We start from the raw sequence: 13,313 nt of genomic DNA, 5'->3' as shown, positions 1-13,313 counted from the left end.
ATTACCATATTTATCTGTGTATAACACGCACATGCATATAACACGCAACCCAATTTTAGGAGGGAAGTTTAAGGAAAAAAACGTACATTTTAAATAAAGAACTTTGAAGCGAAATTAGGGTCACATCTCATCAATGCACCCTGCTCAGTGCCCATTTGCAGCCTCTAAATTGCCCATCAATGCATCCTGCTCAGTGCCCATCTGCAGCCATTAAATTGACCAACAATGCAGCCTGTTCAGTGCCCATCTGCAGCTTTACCTTTCCCATCATTGCAGCCTCGCCAGTGTTGGATTATCCCTGCTGTCTCCGAGGAAAGTGGAGGAGCGAGTGCCGCTGAATTACACAGAGCCACGATCTCCTGTGTACCCGGCGCTCAGTCACTCACAGCCACGCCTCCTGGCCCTGCTCATATGATATACAGAACATTGGCCCAAAGCGGGGCCAGGAAGCGTGGCTGTGAGTGACGGATCGCCGGGTACACAAGAGATCGTGGTTCTATGTAATTCAGCGGCGCTCGCTCCTCTTCCCTCGGAGACAGCAGGGATCGGTGTATAACACGCACCCACGATTTTCCCCTGATTTTTAGGGGAAAACAGTGCGTGTTATACGCCGATAAATACGGTAATTTTTTCTAGAAAGTTTCAAAGTATGAAGGAAGAGGAAACCAATGCCAAAGCATATGGACATGTTGAAACTGACAACAAATGGAAGAAGGGACGCTGTGGCTAGGTCATTTATTTCAGCAACAATCTTCTTATAAGTTTATATGTGCATTTAACATACAGTATTTTATGTATGCTATTTACATGTAAAAGCATCCCTTGCGCACACATCCAAAAGCCTTGAGACTGCTGCAGGGTGCCACCATCTTGGGTGTGATGTCAGTAACCCCAGAAGACTCAGAGCTAATAGTGAAGTGATACTCTAGTATTTTCCTTTGCTCCTCCCCTGACAGCTACATAAAAAGTTATGTAGAGAGGTGACAGGCAGAGGAGATGGGCCAGTACAGATAAAAATTAGATGCCACGGAGAGTCTACCAAAAGCCTGGAATACTATGTCTGCCTGGGCCATTTTAGTGTGAGGAGAATCACTTGAATGCCCTTCTATTTAATCCTGCCAAGCGAACTAAGAAGGGGTTTTAGAGGGGGAAAGGCGCAGATCAGTCTAAACTGATCCCATGGAGTCACCACCGGGGTTCACTGCGAAGGCCCAGGGATCCCTGGTCCTGAACAGGAACCTTTCCAGTTAGTTTTTTTAACTTGGAAACAAGGAGGTCTACATCTTACTTCCCCCATTTGTGACAGGGGTTATGAAACACCTCCAGGTGACCACTCCCTGGAGACAAGACATTGATGACTGAGGAGGCCCACCTGTTGAGTTTCCACTCCTAGAATGTATCATTTAGATCGGTCTGTATGTAACGTTCTACGCAAGTCATAATCTGATCTGCCTTTCTTTGAGCTGCAAGACTTCTGGTTCTTTCCTGGTGGTTGATGTAAACTACTGCCATGGCAATATCTGACTGTTAAGTATACCAAGTGTTGGTATCTTGTGAAACAGGCAGGACCAGAAATGTGTGGACTTGCAAAGAGAACCCCAGTCACAAGTTTGGTATAAATAATGTGATTTAAAAAAGATAAAGTAATTAAAACAACAACACATCCAGTATAACAAAACCCCATGAACCAAAACCAGTAAATCTAATGAGTGAAAGTGCTAACAGGGAACAAACTACCAAAGCCAACAAAATAACTATAGACAGGCAGTAGGATATGGCTGAGAAGTGAAGTTAGCATCAGAGCCAGGGTCATGCACAGGAGATCAAGCAGAGGGAGCAGGGAGCAAGCCAGGACAAGGGGAGGATGTGACAAACTAGGAGCACAGGGAGAGAGAACACATGGAGGCAGATCACATAGAACCTGATGTGCGGGCATTTATTGGGGAACCTTGGGGTACAGACAGTAGAAGAACTAGTCCACAGAACAGCAGAAGACACAGCAATGAAGAATGATTCTCAGAATGACAATATGGGACAGCAAAGGGGAGGTGGTCCACATGGCAAACAGAAGCCACAGCAATGAAGAGTGGTCCTCAGGATGACAAGATGAGGCAGCAAAGGGGAGGTAGTCCACAGGGCAACCAGAAGGCACAGCAGGGGTTGAAGACCTTGACCCATGGGCAGGGCAGTGTGTGGGGTCAGCAGGGGTGAATGTCCTTGGCGCACAGAGCAGGGTTGACCAGCAGGGAGGTAAGTCCATAGAACAGGCAGGACACAGGTGGTTAAGTCCTTGGCACACAGAGAAAATTGTTCTAAACAGGGGAATTGGCGCTGTCCTACTATGTGTATATGAGTGATAATTCTTCTAAAGAATACAAAACGAAGTATTAGCTTATAAACAAAAGTGTCATAAATATCAAAAGAAAATTAATGTGCAAAAAATTATGAGTGCATCACCTGTGAAGTGAAATAGAAAGAAAGTGCAGAGCGTTCTAAAGTGCATATAAAATCGCATATGCAAAAATTATATATATCATAGATAACTATATCTTAAAAGTGATCCCTATATATAAAAAAGTGCTTGGGGAACCAAATCCAATAAAATAAATATTAATATATTAGATGATCCACATAGACAATAAATTCATACAAAGTGAAAACCTGAAAAGGTTAAAAAATTGCAGGTGTAGGAGAACCTCTGTAAGTGTGCAAACCCAGTTCAATGAAGGCAATCAATGCAAAACACTTCAAAGGTATATAAACACAAAAAATGGATTAAAAAACACAATCAATAATTGAATTCTTTGGAAAAAATTTTGCAAAAACAGTTCTAGGAGTGTGTCCCACTGGTGAAGGAGAAAAGTAATCACAGCTTTCAACCGTTGGTGTTCCGACCTTCACTGCACCCCCACTCGTGTGTACACTTACCGGACTGCCCAACCCCTGCAGGGGTAAAAGGCATATGCAGACAGTCCTGCGATGGCAACAGCGGAAAGTGGTCCTCCGTTCAAGGGTGCTATATCCTGCTCCGGCGTGAAGTCAATCCCAGTGACAGGTATCCGTGTGAAGTGAAAACAGAAAACACTTCATAGTGTGAATCCATAAAAGGTGGGAATTTTATTGAAAATCCATAAAAATAAATATAAAAGTACAATCCATAATCTGGAACTAAAAAACGAAGCTAAAAACACTGTGTAGATAACCGACTAACAGCCGAGGGGCAGCGTGGTGAGGCGTGCGTTCCACCGCCCGACAGCTGAAAGCGGAACTAACACAAGCTGGAAGAGAGCGGTGCTGACGTGTGCGTATCACGAGGCCACGCCTCACCTGTGGGGACACAGGAACTCACAAACCAAATTATGCAGATAAGTTGACTGTGTTACACATTGTATCTGGATTAGAGGTTGTCAATTTTATAAAACAAAATAAAAATGAAAATATCCAATATTTCTGACCTTTGTTACAGAGGGTAAACGTGAACAGAAACAGGCAGAGGAACAGGAACAGAGTACAGGTACACAGTTCACAGATCAGTGGCACATGGACAAAAGACCAAGACAAGAAAGAGTCACACAGGAAGAGCTAAATTTCCTCCCAGCAATCAGCATCAGGTGATGACTAATTAGTAAAGCGCTGTTGGCTGCTGAGAGACACCCACTGGTGGACACCAGAATAACAACCTACAGGTATGGAAGCCACATTGTCATAGCAGGTGAACCAAATCCTGACACTGACTGAATCCTGATTGGATGATCCTGTAGCCAAGAGGTTCAGCCTTAAAGTGGTTGTAAACCCTCAGCGTTTTTCACCTTAATGCATTCTTTGCATTAAGGTGAAAAACCTTCTTTAGTGCAGCAGCTCTCCCGAGCCCTCCTATACTTACCTGAGCCCCGTAATTCCCGCAACGAGAACGAGCACACCAGCTCCAGCTGGTGTCTCGTGTCCTGATTGGACAGATTGATAGCAGTGCAGCCATTGGCTCCTGCTGCTGTCAATCAAATCCAATGACGCGGGCGCCGGGGGGGCAGAGCCGAGTCCTGCTGTCTGTGTTAACAGACACAGCAGCAGGACATGGGAGCGCTCCCGCTCGGGTGTCCCAAAGGAGAGCGCTTCTCTGACGGGGCACTCGAGAAGAGGAGGAGCCACCAGCACTGCTGAGGGACCCCAGAAGAAGAGGATCGGGGCCACTCTGTGCATAACCAACTGCACAGCGGAGGTAAGTATGACATGTTTGTTTTTTAACCACTTGCCGTCTGCCATATAGCAGAATGACGGCGGCAAAGTGGTTTCAATATCCTGACTGGGCGTCATATGACATCCGCCCCCTGGGGCGTGCATCACGACGATCGTTGTTGCGGGGTGTCAGTCTGACACCCCGCAACACCGATTTAGGTAAAGAGTCTCTGACGGAGACTCTTTAGGACGTGATCAGCCGTGTCCAATCACAGCTGATCACAATGTAAATAGGAAGAGCCGGTGATCTGACAGACGTGAGTAGAGGAGAGCCGATCAGCTGCTCTCCTGACAGGGGGGGTCGGTGCTGATTGTTCATCAGCACAGCCCCCCTCGGATCCCACCCAGGACCACCAGGGAAGCCGCCCAGGACCACCAGGGAAGCCATCCACACTGGACCACCAGGTATGCCCCCTAGACCCCCAGGGAAATACTAATCTGTGCCCAGGCAGCTGCCAATCAATGCCCAGGCAGCTGCCAATTAATGCCCACTCACAATGCCTACCACTGCCAGTGCCACCACGGATGCCTATCAGTGCCGCCTATAAGTGCCGCGTATAAGTGCCCATCGGTGCCCAGCAGTGCCGCCTATCAGTGCCCATCATTGCCCATTAGTGCCACCTATCAGTGCCCATCAGTGCCACCCATAAGAACCCATCTTTGCAGCCTTTCAGTGCCCATCAGTGTCGCCTATCAGTGCCCACCAGTGCCACCCAGTGCCACCCATGAGTGCCCATCAGTGCCGCCTATCAATGCCCATCAGTGCTGCATATCAGTGCCACCCATCAGTGCCGCCTACCAGTGCCCATCAGTGCCCCATATCAGTGCCCATCGTCAGTGCCCGTCAGTGCCCGCTCATTGGTGCCACCTCATCGGTGCCACCTTATCAGTGCCTGTCAGTGCCGCCTTATCAGTGCCCATCAGTGAAAGAGAAAACTTACTTATTTACAAATTTTATTAACAGAAACAAAAGCAAAACTTTTATTTTTTTAAAAATTTACGGTATTTTTTTATTTGTTTAGCAAAAAATAAAAACCGCAGAGGTGATCAAATACCACCAAAAGAAAGCTCTTTTTGTGGTAACAAAATGACAAAAATTTAGTTTGGGTACAGTGTTGTATGACCGTGCAATTGTCATTCAAACTGCGACAGCACTGAAAGCTGAAAATTGGTCTGGACAGGAAGGTGTATAAGTGCCCTGTATTGAAGTGGTTAAACAAAAAAAGGGAAGCTTTACAACCCCTTTAAAGGGATAGTTGAATCACTGAGAGTTCCAGAATGTTAATTGGGAGGCAAGCTTCCTTTGCTAACAAAATTCCTCTGACAGATAAGGGGAGACAAGATCCCTCCCCAACCTGACAGTCTAGCGTCCATCAATATGACCTTCTAGCAGAAGAGGAGGAAGGATTTCCCCAATTCCGGAGTTGTGAATAAAGTCCAATCTTCAAAAAAGTGTTCATTTATAGAATCTGCAGTAATTAGAAATGAAAAATGAATCCACCACAGTAAAAGCACTTTTTCAGGAACAGTGTATCCCATGTACTCCAGGAAAAATCAAGACACAGCTGTGCACAAATCCACCTTCCATGTGTGCCAAAATAACTCACCAGAAATATACAATTTAAGAGTAAGCATGCTTCAATAAGGAGAAATATATAAGGAGTTAAATGTGAAGAGACATTGGACAGCTGGCTTTTATATCTCGCCACCTTTAACTCCTTTGAGACCATTATCAAGATGGAGGGGGGGGGGGGGCTGGTAAACATGTCATGTACTGATCGCTCCTGCGTTAATTCATCATTGAAGCATTGTAAAGAGACTTCTATTCATTCATTTGCAGTGCAGCTGAGGCTGCAGAGAAAGGGACTGAGGACTGTCCCCAGTCCCTTTCTCTGTCTTAAAAAAGAGACATCAGAGGTCTATTTAGAACCCTGATGTTTCACCAAAGCCCCCACACCGCCAAAAAAAAAGTAAAAACTATTACAAAGAAAAAAATACATGTAGTGAGGCCTTGTTCACACAGAGCATACTACGGTGTGTTCCACTGTGTCCGCTGTGTCGCATTTGACATGAATGGGACTGCCTGCACAGGGATGCACAAAACACCTGTGCATCCCCATGCGGGTAAACACGGCCTTGCACAGGCATACGGTTTAGTATGCTGCTTATGAACAAGGCCTTAGTAGTTATTTAACAGGATTTTTTGTAAGTTATGTTGTGTACATGTGTGCTAATGATGGTTTCTAGTGTAAAAACAGTGGTTTGATAAACATTTTGGCAACTATTGCAAGGCCCAAAAATTTGTAGCACCTTTTTTTTTGTTCAACAGGTTATGTGCTCTTAGCAAATGTATGGTTTGGGGGGGTCTTTTGCAAACTCTGAAAGCTGTAAGTGAAAAATTATACCCTTCAGATTTTTAGATGAAATTGCTTATTTACAGTTTTGTGTACCTTTGATTTTCACTGTTTTACAAAAACATGCAATTTAAAATGTAGAAATATTTATTTTTGATTAACTCAATACAGTTTTAGCTTTTATATTTAATAGGAATTTAAGTAGAATTTTTGCTGTGTTTATAATGATCTTAGCAGAATTATATCTACAGGGGTTGAAGTAACTTGCTAGAAAAAAAAATCTTGATAAAAATAAAGAAAAGTTTTGGTTCTCCCAGAGCAGAGAGAAATGTCTTGTAACACAAGAAAATAACTGACGTTTGCTGGTAGTGGGAAGGGTTAGGCAGGGCTATTCTAACGGGGTCTAACAGTGTCCAAATTTCTGGAGTTGGCAACATAACCCTACAGTGGGGACGGAAAGTATTCAGACCCCCTTAAATTTTTCACTCTTTGTTATATTGCAGCCATTTGTTAAAATCATTTAAATTCATTTTTTCCTCACACACAGCACCCCATATTGACAGAAAAACACAGAATTGTTGACATTTTTGCAGATTTATTAAAAAAGAAAAACTGAAATATCACATGGTCCTAAGTATTCAGACCCTTTGCTCAGTATTTAGTAGAAGCACCCTTTTGATCTAATACAGCCATGAGTCTTTTGGGGAAAGATACAACAAGTTTTTCACACCTGGATTTGGGGAATCTCTGCCATTCCTCCTTGCAGATCCTCTCCAGTTCTGTCAGGTTGGATGGTAAACGTTGGTGAACAGTCATTTTTACGTCTCTCCAGAGATGCTCAGTTGGGTTTAAGTCAGGGCTCTGGCTGGGCCATTCAAGAACAGTCACGGAGTTGTTGTGAAGCCACTCCTTCGTTATTTTAGCGGTGTGCTTAGGGTCATTGTCTTGTTGGAAGGTAAACCTTTGGCCCAGTCTGCGTTCCTGAGCACTCTGGAGAAGGTTTTCATCCAGGATATCCCTGTACTTGGCCGCATTCATCTTTCCCTTGATTGCAACCAGTTGTCCTGTCCCTGCAACTGAAAAACACCCCCACAGCATGATGCTGCCACCACCACGCTTCACTGTTGGGACTGTATTGGACAGGTGATGAGCAGTGCCTGGTTTTCTCCACACATAACGCTTAGAATTAAGGCCAAAAAGTTCTAGCTTGGTCTCATCAGACCAAAGAATCTTATTTCTCACCATCTTGGAGTCCTTCAGGTGTTTTTTAGCAAACTCCATGCGGGCTTTCATGTGTCTTGCACTGAGGAGAGGCTTCCGTCGGGCCACTCTGCCATAAAGCCCCGACTGGTGAAGGGCTGCAGTGATGGTTGACTTTCTACAACTTTCTCCCATCTCCCGACTGCATCTCTGGAGCTCAGCCACAGTGATCTTTGGGTTCTTCTTTACCTCTCTAACCAAGGCTCTTCTCCCCTGATAGCTCAGTTTGGCCAGATGGTCAGCTCTAGGAAGGATTCTGGTCGTCCCAAACGTCTTCCATTAAAGGATTATGGATGCCACTGTGCTCTTAGGAGCCTTAAGTGCAGCAGATATTTTTTGTAACCTTGGCCAGATCATCTGTGCCTTGCCATAATTCTATCTCTGAGCACTTCAGGCAGTTCCTTTGACCTCATGATTCTCATTTGCTCTGACATGCACTGTGAGCTGTAAGGTCTTATATAAACAGGTGTGTGGCTTTCCTAATCAAGTATAATCAAACGCAGCTGGACTCAAATGAAGGTGTAGAACCATCTCAAGGATGATCAGAAGAAATGGACAGCACCTGAGTTAAATATATGAGTGTCACAGCAAAGGGTCTGAATACTTAGGACCATGTGATATTACAGTTTTTCTTTTTTAATAAATCTGCAAAAATGTCAACAATTCTGTGTTTTTCTGTCAATATGGGGTGCTGTGTGTACATTAATGAGGAAAAAAAATGAACTTAAATGATTTTAGCAAAAGGCTGCAATATAACAAAGAGTGAAAAATTTAAGGGGGTCTGAATACTTTCCCTCCCCACTGTATATTCCTAAATAACTTTTCGTAATGTATGATAAAGAAAATGGTGAATTAGCCTCCAATATGCACCCTTGAAGAGAAGGAGGGGAAGAAGAAAGCTGCATTAGAAGTCAAAAGAAAGAGCTGAATTGGCACATCGTTTGCAGCATTCTAAAAGGTAGTGGATCATATGTGCCCTTGAGAAGGAGGAGTGCATGCCTTTGTCTGCCAATTTGTCTCATTAGGTTGCCGCTACCATTGAGCTTTTTGATACATAGTCATGTGTTTCCTCATACATGTGGTACCCAATTAGTTAGTACTTTTATCATGGCTGATACACAGTAGGCAGAGGATGAAGACCACAACAGTGCTATTGACAGCAAATACATATATTTTGGGAGTAATTGGGGATACAGGGATGGGGGACGTTTCAGAGAATGTGGGATTGTGGTTGTGAAGTGTTTTTGTGTGCTCTGGTTTGACATATCATTAAACTTTTAACCTCCCTGGCGGTATGATTATTTCGGATTTTAGGTGCTGAAAGCGGTAAAATTATTTTGCATGGAAATTTGGCGTTTTATATTGTAGACCTGTAATTCTTAACAATAACACACTTAAATCTGTCCAAACAAGAGTCTAGTAGATATCCCGGGTATGATGAAGTTTGAAACACAAAAACATAAATTATAATATAATAAATAAATATAAATAATAATAAAAAAAATAATATAATAATAATAAAATAAATTTCCCCATGATTCACTATCGCTCAATTCTGCAAATGTTCTAATTTACTATCGCTGTTTTCTAGCTGGTCTAAAGTCACTTTTGATGTAAAGGGACACTTTTTGGTTGCTATGGACAATCTCCAGTTTCCAGGCAGAAAGAACAGTATATATCATATAAAACTGCATGCAGGGCATGGGCCAAAGCACTGGGGACAAAAGGGAAGTGAAATGATTTCATACAGTACTGTAATCTGTAAGATTACAGTACTGTATGTGTTATGAGTTGTAAATTTTTTTGAATTTGCCGCCAAGGCTCCGCCCCCGTGCGTTGCGCCGCTCGCAGGGAATGGAGCCTGGCACGGAGAGGCTTCGGAGGGGACAGAGCCCACGGACACTGCGGGGGACATCGCAGGATCCTGGGGACAAGGTAAGTAACACCGCACCAGGATCCTGAGATGTAATCCTGAGTGTGGCTCGGGGTTACCGCTAATGGGACTGAAATTTAACCCCGAGCCACACTCGGGATTACCGTCAGGGAGGCTATGACAATGCAGCGTGGTACTGCGAAAATTAAGCATACAAACTGTTGTGACAGTTTGTACAATTGAACTTTCCTATATCTTTTAGATCTGTTGTGGCTCCAATGTTCCAATTTCCAATGTTCCATTCAGGCCTATTACCACTAGGTGTGCTGCAGTGGTGTTTAGGTCAAGCAATAATAATATAACAGTAATAAATCAATTGCACATGCAAAATATGTAATGCCAGAATACTCTGTCACTGACGCTGTCAATGTAATACCTGTAACTGTAATACCTCAATTTTGACCACTTGCCAACCAGGCCAATGACGGCTACAGCGCGGTCGGCTAATTCTGGGAGAGCATACAATGACGTCCTTCCAGAATCACGTTTCCCGTGTGCCCCCTGGGGTGTGCACACAGAAGTGTCCGTGCTCGCCGGGTTCACCCGACCAGGCACATCACGGATCGTTGTAAAGGGCCAAAGATGGAGCGATCACGTGTCAACAAACTGGCGCATGTCCGGTTCAGCTCTCTCCTCTCCTCGCATGCTGTATATACCGATCGGTACAGTGTGCAGGGAGAGGAGGGAGACTGCAGCAGCACTTACCCCTGCCTCATCCATGCCTCAATCTAGCACATATGTGCCTTATTCATGCCTCATTCATGCCCATATGTGCCTCATTTATGCCTTATCTGTGCCTCTTTCATGCCCATAGGTGCCTCATTCATGCCTCATCTGTGCCTTATTCATGCCCATATGTGCCTCATTCATGCCCATATGTGCCTCATTTATGCCTCATCTGTGCCTCATTCTAGCCCATCTGTGCCTCATTCATGCCCATATGTGTCTCATTCATGCCTCATTTGTGCCTCATTCATGCCCACATGTGCCTCATTCATGCCCATATGTACCTCATTCATGCCTCATCTGTGCCTCATTCATGCCCATATGTCCCTCAACTATGCCCATCTGGGCCTCATCCATGCCTTATTCATGCCCATCTGTGCCACATCCATGCTAAATCCATGCCTCATCCATGCCACATGAGTGCTCATCCGTGCCTCATCTGTGCCACACCAATGCCTCATCCGTGCCACATCTGGCCTCATCCGTGGTCATTCGTGCCACATCCATGCCTCATCCGTGCTCATCCGTGCCAAATCAGTGCTCATCCGTGCCACATCAGTGCTCATCCATGCCACATCAGTGCTCATTTATGCCACATTAGTGCCACTACAGTGCTTATCACTGCCCTACAGTGCCTCACAAAAGTGTAATAGGTAGTCAGGAAATTTGATTTGTAATTTATGTCCCTAGAATGCCTGGAGGTGTTCCCTGAATGTTGGGCCTCTGTATGTGGCAAGGCTGTGTAAAAGTCTCACACATGTGGTATCGATATATTCAGGAGGAGTAGCAGAATGTGTTTTGGCATGTAGTTGTACGTATGCCTATACAGTGTGTGAGAAATAACTTGGTAAAAAAAATCTTCATTTTGCAAAGAATTGTGGGAAACAATTTCAACTTCAAAAAACTCACCATGCCTCTTACTAAACACCTTGGAATGTCTACTTTCCAAAAAAGGGGTCATTTGGGGGGTATTTGTACTTTCCTGGCTTGTTAGTATCTCAAGATAGGCCGTCAGTACATCAGGTGTGATCAATTTTCAATGATTGCCACCATAGCTTGTAGACTCTATAACTTTCACAAAGACCAAATAATATACTGTATTTATTGGCATATAACACTCACTTTTACACTATGAAAATCAGGCGCAAATAGCGTGTGCGTGTTATACGCCAATACTTCAATTTTAGCTGCCTCAGAGGGGACAGGGAGCCGGGCAGGACGAGCGCCATCAGATTACATTCAGTGAGAATCTCCTGTTTACTTGGCGGCCTCTGTAATAGGAAGTCCCGTCTCCTGGGCCGCCATTGGATCACTGTTCTGTCTATCATAGGAGATTCTCACTGTATGTAATCTGTCGGCGCTCGTCCCGCCCCCTCCCTGTCCCCTCTAGGCTGCAGATGGGCATCGATCAGGCTGCACTGATGGCAATGGTGAGGCTGCTGCATTGAAGGCAATGGTGAGGCTGCTGCATTGATGGCAATGGTGAGGCTGCTGCATTGATGGCAATGGCGAGGCTGATGCATTGATGGCAATAGTGAGGCTGATGCATTGATAGCACTTGTGAGGCTGCAGATGGGCATTGATCAGGCTGCATCGATGGCAATGGTGAGGCTGCAATGGGCACTGACCCATATTTTGCTTCAAAATTCCTTAATTAAAATTTTGTTTTTTTTCCATGAAACTTCCCTCTTAAAATGAATGTGCGTGTTATACTCCTGTGCGTGTTATATGCTGATAAATACGGTATATAGTGCATATAACACACACTTTTTTCACCTTTACACCGATATTTATTTTTTTACTAATGGGGGGGCGGGGATAGGTGGTCCGCCCCAGGTGCCACACATTAGGGGTGTGTCATGCCGGCTGCCCTGCCTCTCCTAGCCCTGGGACAGCCCGCCAGCATATTCTAAAGATAAAAAAAATCACTGCCAGTCCCTTTACATAGATCCTTTGTAGACTGTGTAGGTGTCATAGTAAACCAAAGCCCGCAAATACCTCATTCTCACTGTTCTTTCCGGCCGCTCTCCTCCTTCCGCTCCTCCTCCTCCTCCGAGTGTAGCTTTAGATTGGAGGAGGAGAGTGGTTATGTGAAACCTCAGAGGAGAGCGGTCACGTGAAATATCAAAGGAGAGCGGTCTTGTGACCAGCCGGGAAGAATGGAGCTAAGGGACTGCCACTGATTTTTTTTAAACTTTAGAGTTTGCTGGCAGTGCTGTCCCAGGAGACTGGAGGTCTCCTGGGAGTGCAGGGGGGGCTGTGCAATGTGCGGGCGTCTGCATAGTGTAATTGCAGGGGTCTGTGTAATGTAAAGGGGAGGTCTATGTAATGTAATTGCAGGGGTCTGTGTAATGTAAAGGGGGTGTCTGTGTAATGTAAAATGGGGTCTGTGTAATGTAAAGAGGGGTCTGTGTAATGTGCAGGGGGGCTTTGGAATGTAAAGGGTCTGTGTAAAGTTTTTCCCTGAAACTTCCCTCTTAAAATTAGGTGTGTGTTATACGCCTGTGCGATAAATATAGTACTTATTTGGGTTATTTTTATCACAGATATGTAGCAGTATAACTTTAGGTCAAAATGTATAAAGAAAAATTATTAATTTGCTAAATTTTATAACCAAAACGAAGAAAAATGAATTTTTGTACAAAATGTTCGGTCTTTTTTCATTTATAGTGCAAAAGATTAAAAAAAAAACTGTGGTGATTAAATACCACCAAAAGACAGTTCTATTTGTGTGAAAAAAGGACAAAAATGGGTACAGTGTTGCATGATTGCATGAACATACAATTGTCATTCAAAATGTGAGAGTG

This window comes from Aquarana catesbeiana, linkage group LG03, assembly GCF_042186555.1.
Source record: "Aquarana catesbeiana isolate 2022-GZ linkage group LG03, ASM4218655v1, whole genome shotgun sequence".
NCBI lineage: Eukaryota > Metazoa > Chordata > Amphibia > Anura > Ranidae > Aquarana > Aquarana catesbeiana.
Note: the sequence above shows the minus strand (reverse complement) of the source record.